A 14,443-nucleotide genomic window follows, 5' to 3' on the forward strand; every position below is an offset into this window, starting at 1 on the left:
TTATGTAGGAGTTTGCTTCCAATGGGGTGTTTTTTATAGTGGAGCAACAAATCATATGACCTGGAGCAATGACTTGGTCGTGGACGTGAAACCAAGCCCATCTATGCCCACCCGTGTCCAATTTGGTGATGCTTCATTATCTAAGGTATTGGGTCTTGGCAAGGTTGTCATTTCTCAAGACTTAACCATTGAACAGGTCATGCTTGTTGAGATCCTTGCATACTATTTACTTTCTGTTCGTCAACTTGCACTTATGGGCTTTGCTACATTCTTTGATATTGACACCATGTCCATTTTATGGAGCAAGATTCTTAAAGTAGCCTTTGCTAGGCATGACGAGAATGGTCTCTATGTGCTTAACTTTACGGAGAGACCCACTAAGACTGCAACTTGCCTAATGGCTAAAGTTGATGTGGGGTGGCTTTGGCATCACTATTTAGTCCACATCAATATGAGATCTTTGCAAAGTCTCCTCAAGGGGGACCATGTCCATGGACTAACAAATGTTAGTTTTGCCAAAGATCGTGCTTGCAGTGCTTGTACCAAAGGAAAGCTGCATGAGACAGCTCACTGACCCACGACTATTATATCATCCAAGAGGCCTTTGGAGCTCCTTCACATGGATCTCTTTGGGCCTCCACCATTTGATAGTCTTTGGGGAAGAAAGTATTGCTTGGTGATTGTGGATGACTACTCAAGATACACATGGGTATATTTCTTCAAGAGGAAGAGTGAGATCCAACAAACCGTCGTCGACTTTACAAGTGAAGCTCAACATAAACATGATGCAAAGATATTGATGATTAGAAGTGACAACAGCACCGAGTTCAAGAACTACACCTTGGATGAGTTTCTTAGTGATGAGGGGATCAAGCACCAATATTCCTCACCTTACACCCCTTAACAAAATGACGTAGCGGAGAGGAAGAATCGTATGTTGATGGACGTGGCAAGGACCATGATGGCGAAAGTAAAATCTTCGTACAACTTTTGGGCCGAAGCCATCAACACCGCATGTCCGCATGGCATGCATCCAATCGGCTCTACCTCCGCAAAGGCTTGAACAAGACTCCTTATGAGATACTTACCGGTAACAAGCCCAACCTCAACTACTTTTTGGTGTTCGGTTGTAAGTGTTTCATTCCCAAGAAAGGTGCTCGTTTTCCTAAATTTAAAACTAGAGCTCAAGAGCGCATATTTGTTGGTTATGCTACAAACTCTCATGCTTACCGTGTTCTCAACAAGTCCAATGGACTAATTGAGGAGACGTGCAACGTGGAGTTTGATGAAAATAATGGCTCCTGAGTGGAGCAAAGTGGTCTTTGTGATGTAGGTGATGAAATTCCTCCCCAAGCCATAAGAAGATGCGAGTTTTCAAATCCTGCCCAATGAGGAACCCCTTGTGGTCAAAGGAGAAGGACAATGTTCTACGCAAGTGGAATCTGAAGGAAATATGCCCTAGAGGCAATAATAAAGTTATTATTTATTTCCTTATTTCATGATAAATGTTTATTATTCATGCTAGAATTGTATTAACCGGAAACATAATACATGTGTGAATACATAGACAAACATAGTGTCACTAGTATGCCTCTACTTGACTAGCTCGTTAATCAAAGATGGTTAAGTTTCCTAACCATAGACATGAGTTGTCATTTGATTAACGGGATCACATCATTAGGAGAATGATGTGATTGACTTGACCACTCCGTTAGCTTAGCACTTGATCGTTTAGTATGTTGCTATTGCTTTCTTCATGACTTATACATGTTCCTATGACTATGAGATTATGCAACTCCCGTTTACTGGAGGAACACTTTGTGTGCTACCAAACGTCACAACATAACTGGGTGATTATAAAGGTGCTCTATAGGTGTCTCCGAAGGTACTTGTTGGGTTGGCGTATTTCAAGATTAGGATTTGACACTCCGATTGTCGGAGAGGTATCTCTAGGCCCACTCGGTAATGCACATCACTATAAGCCTTGCAAGCATTGTAACTAATGAGTTAGTTGCGGTATGATGTATTACAGAACGAGTAAAGAGACTTGCCGGTAACGATATTGAACTAGGTATTGAGATATAGACGATCGAATCTTGGGCAAGTAACATACCGATGACAAAGGGAACAACGTATGTTGTTATGCCGTTTGACCGATAAAGATCTTCGTAGAACATGTAGGAGCCAATATGAGCATCCAGGTTCCGCTATTGGTTATTGACTAGAGACATTTCTCGGTCATGTCTACATAGTTCTCGAACCCATAGGTCCACACACTTAAAGTTTCGGTGACGATTATATTATGAGTTTTTGTGTTTTGATGTACCGAAGGTAGTTAGGAGTCCCGGATGTGATCATGGACATGACGAGGAGTCTCAAAATGGTTGAGACATAAAGATCGATATATTGGACGGCTATGTTCGGACACCGGAATGGTTTCGGGGAGTTTCAGACATATACCGGAGTACCGGGGGGTTACCGAAACCCCCCGGGGAGTTTAATGGGCCAAGATGGGCTTTAGTGGAGAATAGGAGGGGCGGCTAGGGCAGGTCGCGTGCCCCTCCCCCTCTAGTCCGAATTGAACAAGGAGGGGGCGGCGCCCCCCCTTCCTTCCTCTCTCTCCTTCCCTTCCTTTCCCCCTCCTACTCCAACTAGGAAAAGAGGGAGTCATACTCCCGGTGGGAGTAGGACTCCTCCCTGGCGCGCCCTCCCCTGGCCGGCCGCCTCCTCCCCCCTGGTCCTTTATATACGGGGGCAGGGGGCACCTCTAGACACAACAATTAATCTCTTGATCTCTTAGCCGTGTGCGGTGCCCCCTCCACCATATTCCACCTCGATAATATCATAGCGGTGCTTAGGTGAAGCCCTGCATCGGTAGCAACATCATCACCATCACCACGCCGTCGTGCTGACGGAACTCTCCCGTGAAGCTCTGCTGGATCGGAGTTTGCGGGAAGTCATCGAGTTGAACGTGTGCTGAACTCGGAGGTGCCGTACGTTCGGTACTTGGATCAGTCGGATCGTGAAGACGTACGACTACATCAACCGCATTGTGCTAACGCTTCCGCTTTCGGTCTACGAGGGTACGTAGACAACACTCTCCCCTCTCGTTGCTATGCATCACCATGATCCTGTTTGTGCGTAGGAACTTTTTTGAAATTACTACGTTCCCCAACAGTGGCATCCGAGCCTGGTTTTATGCATAGATATTATATGCACGAGTAGAATACAAGTGAGTTGTGGGCGATACAAGTCATACTGCTTACCAGCATGTCATACTTTGGTTCGGCGGTATTGTTGGATGAAGCGGCCCGGACCGACATTACGCGTACGCATACACGAGACTGGTTCTACCAACGTGCTTCGCACATAGGTGGCTGGCGGGTGTCAGTTTCTCCAACTTTAGTTGAACCGAGTGTGGCTGCGCCTGGTCCTTGAGAAGGTTAAAACAGCACTAACTTGACGAACTATCGTTGTGGTTTTGATGCGTAGGTAAGAACGGTTCTTGCTCAGCCCGTAGCAGCCACGTAAAACTTGCAACAACAAAGTAGAGGACGTCTAACTTGTTTTTGTAGGGCATGTTGTGATGTGATATGGTCAAGGCATGATGCTAAATTTTATTGTATGAGATGATCATGTTTTTAACCGAGTTATCGGCAACTGGCAGGAGCCATATGGTTGTCGCTTTATTGTATGCAATGCAATCGCCTTGTAATTGCTTTACTTTATCACTAAGCGATAGTGATAGTCGTTGAAGCAATAGTTGGCGAGACGACAACGATGCTACGATGGAGATCAAGGTGTCACGCCGGTGACGATGGTGATCATAACGGTGCTTCGGAGATGGAGATCACAAGCACAAGATGGTGATGGCCATATCATATCACTTATATTGATTGCATGTGATGTTTATCTTTTATGCATCTTATTTTGCTTAGATTGACGGTAGCATTATAAGGTGATCTCTCACTAAATTTCAAGGTATAAGTGTTCTCCCTGAGTATGCACCATTACGAAAGTTCTTCGTGATGAGACACCACATGATGATCGGGTGTGATAAGCTCTACGTTCAAATACAATGGGTGCAAGACAGTTTTGCACACGCGGAATACTCGGGTTAAACTTGATGAGCCTAGCATATGCGGATATGGCCTCAGAACACTGGAGACCGAAAGGTCGAGCGTGAATCATATAGTAGATAAGATCAACATCGTGATGTTCACCATTGAAAACTACTCCATCTCACGTGATGATCGGACATGGTTTAGTTGATTTGGATCACGTGATCACTTAGATGATTAGAGGGATGTCTATCTAAGTGGGAGTTCTTAAGTAATTTGATTAATTGAACTTTAATTTATCATGAACTTACTCCTGGTAGTATTAGCATATCTATGTTGTAGATCAATAGCTCGCGTTTAGCTCCCTATTTTATTTTTGATATGTTCCTAGAGAAAACTAAGTTGAAGGATGTTAGTAGCAATGATGCGGATTGGATCCGTGATCTGAGGATTATCCTCATTGCTGCACAGAAGAATTATGTCCTTGATGCACCGCTAGGTGACAAACCTATTGCAGGAGCATATGCACACGTTATGAATGTTTGGCTAGCTCAATATGATGACTACTTGATAGTTTAGTGCACCATCCTTAATGGCTTAGAATCGGGACTTCAAAGACGTTTTGAACGTCATGAACCATATGAGATGTTCCAGAAGTTGAAGTTAGTATTTCAAGCAAATACCCGAGTTGAGAGATATGAAGTCTCCAACAAGTTCTATAGCTAAAAGATGGAAGAGAATAGCTCAACCAGTAAGCATGTGCTCAGATTGTCTGAGTACTACAATCACTTGAATCAAGTGGGAGTTAATCTTCCAGATAAGATAGTGATTGACAGAGTTCTCTAGTCACTATCACCAAGTTTCTAGAACTTCGTGATGAACTATAATATGCAAGGGATAACGGAAACGATTCCCAAGCTCTTCGTGATACTGAAATCGAGGAAGGTAGAAATCAAGAAAAGCATCAAGTGTTGATGGTTAACAAGACCACTAGTTTCAAGAAAAGGGCAAAGGGAAGAAGGGGAACTTCAAGAAGAACGGCAAGCAAGTTGCTGCTCAAGTGAAGAAGCCCAAGTCTGGACCTAAGCCTGAGACTAAGTGCTTTTACCGCAAAGGGACTAGTCACTGGAAGCAGAACTGCCCCAAGTATTTGGCGGATAAGAAGGATGGCAAACTGAACAAAGGTATATTGGATATACATGTTATTGATGTGTACTTTACTAGTGTTTATAGCAACCCCTCGATATTTGATACTAGTTCAGTTGCTAAGAGTAGTAACTTGAAACGGGAGTTGCAGAATAAGCAGAGACTAGTTAAGGGTGAAATAACGATGTGTGTTGGAAGTAGTTCCAAGAATGATATGATCATCATCGCACACTCCCTATACTTTCGGGATTAGTGTTGAACCTAAATAAGTGTTATTTGGTGTTTGCGTTGAGCATGAATATGATTTGATCATGTTTATTGCAATACAGTTATTCATTTAAGTTAGAGAATAATTGTTATTCTGTTTACATGAATAAAACCTTCTATGGTTATACACCCAATGAAAATGGTTTGTTGAATCTCGATCATAGTGATACACATATTCATAATATTGAAGCCAAAATATGCAAAGTTAATAATGATAGTGCAACTTATTTGTGGCACTGCCGTTTAGGTCATGTTGGTGTAAAGAGCATGAAGAAAATCCATGCTGATGGGCTTTTGGAATCACTTGATTATGAATCATTTGATGCTTGCGAACCATGCCTCATGGGCAAAGATGACTAAGACTCCGTTCTCCAGAACAATGGAGCGAGCAACTGACTTATTGGATATAATACATACTGATGTATGAGGTCCGATGAGTGTTGAGGCTCGCAGCGGGTATCGTTATTTTCTGACCTTCATAGATAATTTGAGCAGATATGGGTATATCTACTTGAAGAAACATAAGTCTGAAACATTTGAAAAGTTTAAAGAATTTCAGAGTGAAGTGGAAAATCATCGTAGCAAGAAAATAAAGTTTCTACGATCTGATCACAGAGGCGAATATTTGAGTTACGAGTTTAGTCTTCAATTAAAACAATGTGGAATAGTTTCACAAACTCATGCCACCTGGAACACCACAGCATAATGGTGTGTCCGAACGCCATAACCGTACTTTATTTGATATGTTGCAATCTATGATGTCTCTTACCGATTTACCACTATCGTTTTGGGTTATGCATTAGACACAGCTGCATTCACATTAAAAAGGGCACCATCTTAATCTGTTGAGACGACACCGTATGAACTGTGGTTTAGCAAGAAACCTAAGTTGTCGTTTCTTAAAGTTTGGGGTTGCGATGCTTATGTGAAAAAGTTTCATCTTGATAAGCTCAAACCCAAGTCGGAGAAGTGTGTCTTCATAGGATACCCAAAAGTAACTATTGGGTACACCTTCTATCACAGATCCGAAGGCAAGATATTTGTTGCTGAGAATGGATCCTTTCTAGAGAAGGAGTTTCTCTTGAAAGAAGTGAGTGGGAGGAAAGTAGAACTTGATGAGGTAACTGTACCTGCTCCCTTATTGGAAAGTAGTTCATCACAGAAATCTGTTTCTGTGACTCCCACACCAATTAGTGAGGAAGCTAATGATGATGATCATGTACCTTCAGATCAAGTTACTACCGAACCTCGTAGGTCAACCAGAGTGAGATCCGCACCAGAGTGGTACGGTAATCCTATTCTAGAGGTCATGTTAATTGACCATGACGAACCTACGAACTATGAGGAAGCGATGATGAGCCCAGATTCCACGAAATGGCTTGAGGCCATGAAATCTGAGATGAGATCCATGTATAAGAACAAAGTGTGGACTTTGGTCATAGAAAATAAATGGATCTTCAAGAGGAAGACGGGCGCTGCTAGTAGTGTTACTATCTACAAAGCTAGACTTGTCAAAAAAAGGTTTTAACAAAGTTCAAGGTGTTGACTACGATGAGATTTTCTCACTCGTAGCGATGCTTAAGTCTGTCCGAATCATGTTAGCAAATTGCCACATTTTATGAAATCTGGCAAATTGATGTCAAAACTACATTCCTTAATGGATTTCTTAAACAAGAGTTGTATATGATGCAACCAGAAGGTTTTGTCGATCCTAAAGGTGCTAACAAAATGCTCAAGCTCCAGCGATCCATCTATGTACTGGTGCAAGCATCTCAGAGTTGGAATATACGCTTTGATGAGTTGATCAAAGCATATAGTTTTATACACACTTGTGGTGAAGCCTGTATTTACAAGAAAGTGAGTGGGAGCACTACATCATTTCTGATAAAATATACGTGAATGACATATTGTTGATCGGAAATAATGTAGAATTTTCTGGAAAGCATAAAGGAGTATTTGAAAGGAGTTTTTTAAATAAAGACCTTGGTAAAGCTACTTACATATTGAGCATCAAGATCTATAGAGATAGATCAAGACGCTTGATAAGTTTTTTCAATGAGTACATACCTTGACAAGATTTTGAAGTAGTTCAAAATGGAACAGTCAAAGAAAGAGTTCTTGCTTGTGTTACAAGGTGTGAAATTGAGTAAGAACCAAAGCCCGACCACGACAGAAGACAGAAAGAGAATGAAAGTCATTCCCTATGCCTCAGCCATAGTTCTATAAAGTATGCCATGCTGTGTACTAGATCTATTGTATACCCTACACTGAGTTTAGCAAGGGAGTACAATAGTGATCTAGGAGTAGATCACTGGACAACAGTCAAAATTATCCTTAGTGGAATAAGGATATGCTTCTCGAATATGGAGGTGACAAAAGGTTCGTCGTAAAGGGTTACGTCGATGCAAATTTTGACACTGATCCAGATGACTCCTAAGTCTCAATTTGGATACATTTTGAAAGTGGGAGAAAGTAGCTAGAGTAGCTCCGTGCAGAACATTGTTGACATAGAAATTTGCAAAATACATACGGATCTGAATGTGGCAGACCCGTAGACTAAACTTCTCTCACAAGCAAAACATGATCACACCTTAGTACTCTTTGGGTGTTAATCACATAGCGATGTGAACTAGATTATTGACTCTAGTAAACCCTTTGGGTGTTGGTCACATGACAATGTGAACTATGGGCGTTAATCACATGGTGATGTGAACTATTGGTGTTAAATCACATGGCGATGTGAACTAGATTATTGACTCTAGTGCAAGTGGGAGACTGAAAGAAATATGCCCTAGAGGCAATAATAAAGTTATTATTTATTTCCTTATTTCATGATAAATGTTTATTATTCATGCTAGAATTGTATTAACCGGAAACATAATACATGTGTAAATACATAGACAAACATAGTGTCACTAGTATGCCTCTACTTGACTAGCTCATTAATCAAAGATGGTTAAGTTTCCTAACCATAGACATGAGTAGTCATTTGATTAATGGGATCGCATCATTAGGAGAATGATGTGATTGACTTGACCCATTCCGTTAGCTTAGCACTTGATCGTTTAGTATGTTGCTATTGCTTTCTTCATGACTTATACATGTTCCTATGACTATGAGATTATGCAACTCCCGTTTACTGGAGGAACACTTTGTGTGCTACCAAACATCACAACATAACTGGGTAATTATAAAGGTGCTCTACAGGTGTCTCCGAAGGTACTTGTTGGGTTGGCGTATTTCGAGATTAGGATTTGTCACTCCGATTGTCGGAGAGGTATCTCTGGGCCCACTTGGTAATGCACATCACTATAAGCCTTGCAAGCATTGTAAATAATGAGTTAGTTGCGGTATGATGTATTACGGAACGAGTAAAGAGACTTGTCGGTAACGATATTGAACTAGGTATTGAGATACCGACGATCGAATCTCGGGCAAGTAACATACCGATGACAAAGGGAACAACCTATGTTGTTATGCGGTTTGACCGATAAAGATCTTCGTAGAATATGTAGGAGCCAATATGAGCATCCAGGTTCCACTATTGGTTATTGACCGGAGACATGTCTCGGTCATGTCTACATAGTTCTCAAACCCGTAGGGTCCGCACGCTTAAAGTTTCGGTGACGATTGTATTATGAGTTTTTGTGTTTTGATGTACCGAAGGTAGTTCGGAGTCCCTCGGATGTGATCATGGACATGACGAGGAGTCTCGAAATGGTCGAGACATAAAGATTGATATATTGGACGACTATGCTCGGACACCGGAATGGTTTCGGGGAGTTTCAGACATATACTGGAGTACCGGGGGGTTACCGGAACCCCCCGAGGAGTTTAATGGGTCAAGATGGGTTTTAGTGGAGAAGAGGAGGGGCGGATAGGGCAGGCCGCGCCCCCCTCCCCCTCTAGTCCGAATTGGACAAGGAGGGGGCGGTGCCCCCCTTTCCTTCCTCTCTCTCCTTCCCTTCATTTCCCCCTCCCTGGCGCGCCCTCCCCTGTCCAGCCACCTCCTCCCCCCTGGTCCTTTATATACGGGGGCAGGGGGCACCTCTAGACACAACAATTGATCTCTTGATCTCTTAGCCGTGTGCGGTGCCCCCTCCACCATATTCCACCTCGATAATATCGTAGCGGTGCTTAGGTGAAGCCCTACGGCGGTAGCAACATCATCACCGTCACCACGCCGTCGTGCTGACGGAACTCTCCCGTGAAGCTCTGTTGGATCGGAGTTCGCGGGACGTCATCGAGCTGAACATGCGCTGAACTCGGAGGTGTCGTACGTTCGATACTTGGATCGGTCGGATCGTGAAGACGTATGACTACATCAACCGCGTTGTTCTAACGCTTCCGCTTTTGGTCTACGAGGATACGTAGACAACACTCTCCCCTCTCGTTGCTATGCATCACCATGATCCTATTTGTGCGTAGGAATTTTTTTGATATTACTGCGTTCCCCAACAGAATCATCACCAATACTTGACCCACAGGCTTCCAAAGAACAAAGTGAAGGTCCTCAATCAAGTGAACAAGATCAAGAGCAAGATCAACCTCATGATGAAGGTGATGCACCAAGTGATGCCCAAGATCAAGTTCATGACTCCAAGCAAGCTCAAGTTGATGCTCAAGATGATTAATATGTAGCTCCTCAAATTCCACTTGAAGAGCAATTGGAGTATCGTGCCGCCAAGATAGCTTCCAATCTCAAGCATAAAGGCCATGTCTTGGAGAACATCATTGGAAGCTTAAGAAAGGGGGTATCTACTCATAAAAAATTAATAAACTTTTGTGAGCATCACGCATTTGTTTCTTGTGTTGAACCCCAAAAGGTCTATGAGGCGCTCGAAGACCCGGATTGGCTAGAGGCCATGCATGAAGAACTCAGCAACTTTTAGCACAACAAAGTGTGGCAATTGGTGGAAAGGCCAAAGTATCATAATATCATCGGAACCAAATGGATCTTCAAGACCAAGCAAGATGCACATGGGATTGTCATCTGCGACAAGACAAGATTGCTGACTCAAGGTTACTCCCAAGTGGAAGGTGTTGACTATGGTGAAACCTTTGCCCCTGTTGCTCGCCTTGAATCTATTCGCATGTTGCTTGCATATGCATCTCATCACGATTTCAAGTTGCAACAAATGGACGTGAAGAGTGCATTTCTTAATGGTCCTATTCATGAATTGGTGTATGTCAAACAACCCCCGGGGTTCGAGGACCGTACGCCATTGTAGAGGCGATCAAAGACATTTTTTCGCATCCATAAGCACCAACGAAAATTTTCTATGAATAGGGCATTGGGGGAAAAGTAGTCATCCATCAGCGTCAAAATTGAGCACTCGATGGCCCTTCATCGAGTGAAATTGAGAACGTACTCTTCCGCATGCTTCACGTCTGCAAGGACCGCCTGCATCATCACCATGTCATCCGCATAGTCCTCGTCAGGCAACTCAACGTAGTGCTCATATATGTACTCCATGTCCGATCCATTGCTTCAAAGAAGGGACAAAAATTTTAGCACATGCATTTCACCAAACACTTGCCGGACGTGGTGGCCCTCGTAAGGGCGGATGGTACCTGCGCGGCGGACATACGAGAGGTGTGGACCGGCGGTGGAGGATAAGCGGCATGGAGGCCGGGTATAGTGGTGGAGGTCGCAGAGTTCTAGGAAGGGCTTGTCGGGTTGGCGAGGTGGTAGAGTGGTGGCAGTGGCAACAGCGACGAGAGAGAAAGCGGATGAAAGAGAGAGAAGGATGAAAACGCGGGTCCGATGGTCGGAGTCCTATGTGGATGTTGTCCGAAAAACGGACGTCTGAACTGGTCCGCGGACCAATGCGGGACGACGTTGAATGGCACACTGCGCCCGAACAGCTTGATCCAGACACTTGCGGAAGATTTGATGACCCACTTTGGAGATGCCCTAAACAACTTGTTGACTCACTCTATATGCAAAGTAGCACTGGCCATGTAGGGTCCAAGTTGTGAATCTTGGCGTCTGCTACCTAATGTCAATGGAGACAGTATATTGATGTCTTGATCTCTCCATTTTCCTGTGAGGCCATTGTTTGACGAATTAATTTGTAATAAATGGTGTGATAAGTGAGGCCATATGCATCTATAAGAGGCAGGGGTAATAGAAGCTTTTATTATCTTAGAAAAATACAAGGTGTAAAAAACTTTTAAGAGCTTTTGGCCGACAGGAGATACTACCTGCTTTCTGGTTTAAAAGGCTCACATGTACCCCTAGGTCAACAATTTGATCAAGATAACACGAGTTATATATCATAAAAAATATATCATGGAAAACCTCAAATGTTATATTCTCTAATGGTATAAATTTAGGTTATATTGATCAAACTGATAATCCAGAGACACATTGGGTCTTTTAAACCAAAAATGAGGAAGTACGTGACTGAAACTCGTTGAGTTGATTAGGGTAAGCGGTCCACACATAGTGAGATATACAAGTGAGAATGTCCTCCAATAAAAAAAGTATATATGGTTGCAAAAACGATACAAACAAAACACATGCCTATTTTTTTCCTAACATTTGCCAAATTGTTTATTACACCCGGCATTCTCCTGAGCCCTTCTGTATTTCCGGCATATGAGCCCTTATGACTGCCCAGATGCATGTGATTTCTTGGAGTGTCAAGAAACTACAGGGCAAGTTCCCTACACCTTACAACCTACACTAGGGGTTGGGGCGCCACCTGGTGGCGCCTCTTGAGAGGAAGTTTGTGCGGTGCCAGATTGACGAGCAACCTTTTCATCTCTTTTTTTCCAAATTGATGAACATGCACATATAAGCAAGGAACTTGCAATAGAATCTACACCTGATAACCAAACAAACAACCTTTGAACAAACAACAATATTTTAGAGACCTTGATCCCATTGGGTGGTGGATTATTCCCAACCATATTAAACACTATATCGTATGAATAACTACAGAAAATTGTGAAACCAATCTGGCATATAACTAACTGTACGCATAAGTGGCTAGCAGGTTTAAGCTCGGCCAAGAGTGGAAGTTTATGATGACGGAGCAGTTGTTGTCTTTGCTCCTCCTGTTCACTGACTCAAGCTCTGATAGCAGCGGATGTTTACAGCGACGCAAGAGATGTTGTCTTTGCTCCTCCTATTCACCAGTTGCTCCATCAGATGCTCCGCAGCTGCCTGTCCGCCCCTCTAGTGTCATTGATCTCCGCATCTTTTTCCTAGAGCTTACAGAATGGATAGTAACAGAAAGAGCTAACACAGATGTACTGAAGAGGCAACATTGTACTGCAATAAATCAATAGTTCTCATCAGAACAGCGCGTACTTTTCAACGATCATCTGGTCCTTCACATTGTTGGCCGACCGGCATGACAGCTGAGACTTCTGGCAGGCTGACGATCAGGAGAATCAACACGAGGCATATGGGTATGCGGCTGCTTCGGGCACTGGAAGAAGAGGCCATTGTTGAGTGTCGATGAGGAGAGTGACTGCAATTAAAATCTGAATTGTATGATGCATGATTACCCAAATCGACATGAAGTAAATACAATAAGAAATATAAAATTACAGGAAAGAAATAGTTTGTGGAAAATCAAAATGAGAATTAAAAGCAGAAGATTTACACATGACGATGACCCATTTTAATTAAGTTGTATAAACAGCAACATTAACATCAGAGTAGGCTAGAAATATAAATTTATCATACATTGGCACAACTTCTGTTGCTTGAAATCAGTGCTGGAGAAACAGTCGTATGTGTCATAGAAAGACGCATTATCAAGGGCAACTTGGCGATGTATTCATCTTCTGAACCACAGCAAGAAGGTTTTCTAAAAAAATCATAGTAAGAAGGCAAGTCACTGTCACTGATTCTAAGTGGTAGTGAGCAAGCGAGTTGCATGGAAGGTGAAATGTTCAAGGCCAATAGCCACGGATGTGCTTGTGATATGACTTCCAAGAGCGAATGAAAACACTACAACCTAACTATTAGTTTACAGCAAAGGGAAAGCATACATGATATAAGGAAGCCAAACATTACATATGTACCATTCTAAAATAAGCTGTATTTGATGCCATGAATGAGATATCGCCTATTATGGCAATATAAATTGATAGATTTTGCCTACTCGAAAGACTTACTTAAGTGTCACAGTAAGTAATAATTAACCAAAATGTTTTTAGTATCTCAACAATAAGAATATTATATAAGTATACTTCCGTCAAAAAACTATATGTTTACTTTCTCACAAAAATAACTATATGTTAACGAATATAGTCTACTAACTGAGACAACTTCGTGCAACAATCCATTTCTACAGATGTATAAGGTGAATTGTGTTTTTGTAGGCTGCTACAAATAGTATGTGCCCTTGCAAATTAATTGGTGGTGAAAAATTCTGATGCGAAGACATATCCGAGCCAAAGCAAAGAGCCAAAGAAGAGAGATATCTGAACGGAGTAAGACTCAGCCAACATACTGTATCTGAATCGAGTAAGAGTCAGCGAACATATTGCAAGAAGTTAAAATAACTGGAAAATACCTGAGCAGGTATTTGTGCATTTTGATCTTGCCTACACACATTAGGGTGGCTGGTAAGCAATGTGTTCAAGCAATCACTAAGAAAATTTAACTCACTATCAGTAACTTCAAGGCAAGAAAATATAATGACTAGCTTTGTGAGGCCACCACTTCCATCCAAGCATCCTTAACGCCAGGATACTCCCCCCAAACAAATGTTCTGATAGTGAAATACAACAAGCAGTTATCTTGTGAGGACAAAACTCTGTCTCAAAAGTATACAATATATTTTGCAAGTAAGATTTAGGTCTGAGAAGTTTCCTAGTCATTTAAATGTAGGGTTTCAGTCACAACGAAAACAAAAGGGTGTCAACCAAGAAAACATATGACACCCAATTTACTATGACCAAATTGCTGCTTTTTTCTTGTGATGAAGTTCACCCAATTGAAGAGA

Source organism: Triticum aestivum, chromosome 7A (genome assembly GCF_018294505.1).
Source record: "Triticum aestivum cultivar Chinese Spring chromosome 7A, IWGSC CS RefSeq v2.1, whole genome shotgun sequence".
NCBI classification, from domain to species: Eukaryota; Viridiplantae; Streptophyta; class Magnoliopsida; order Poales; family Poaceae; genus Triticum; species Triticum aestivum.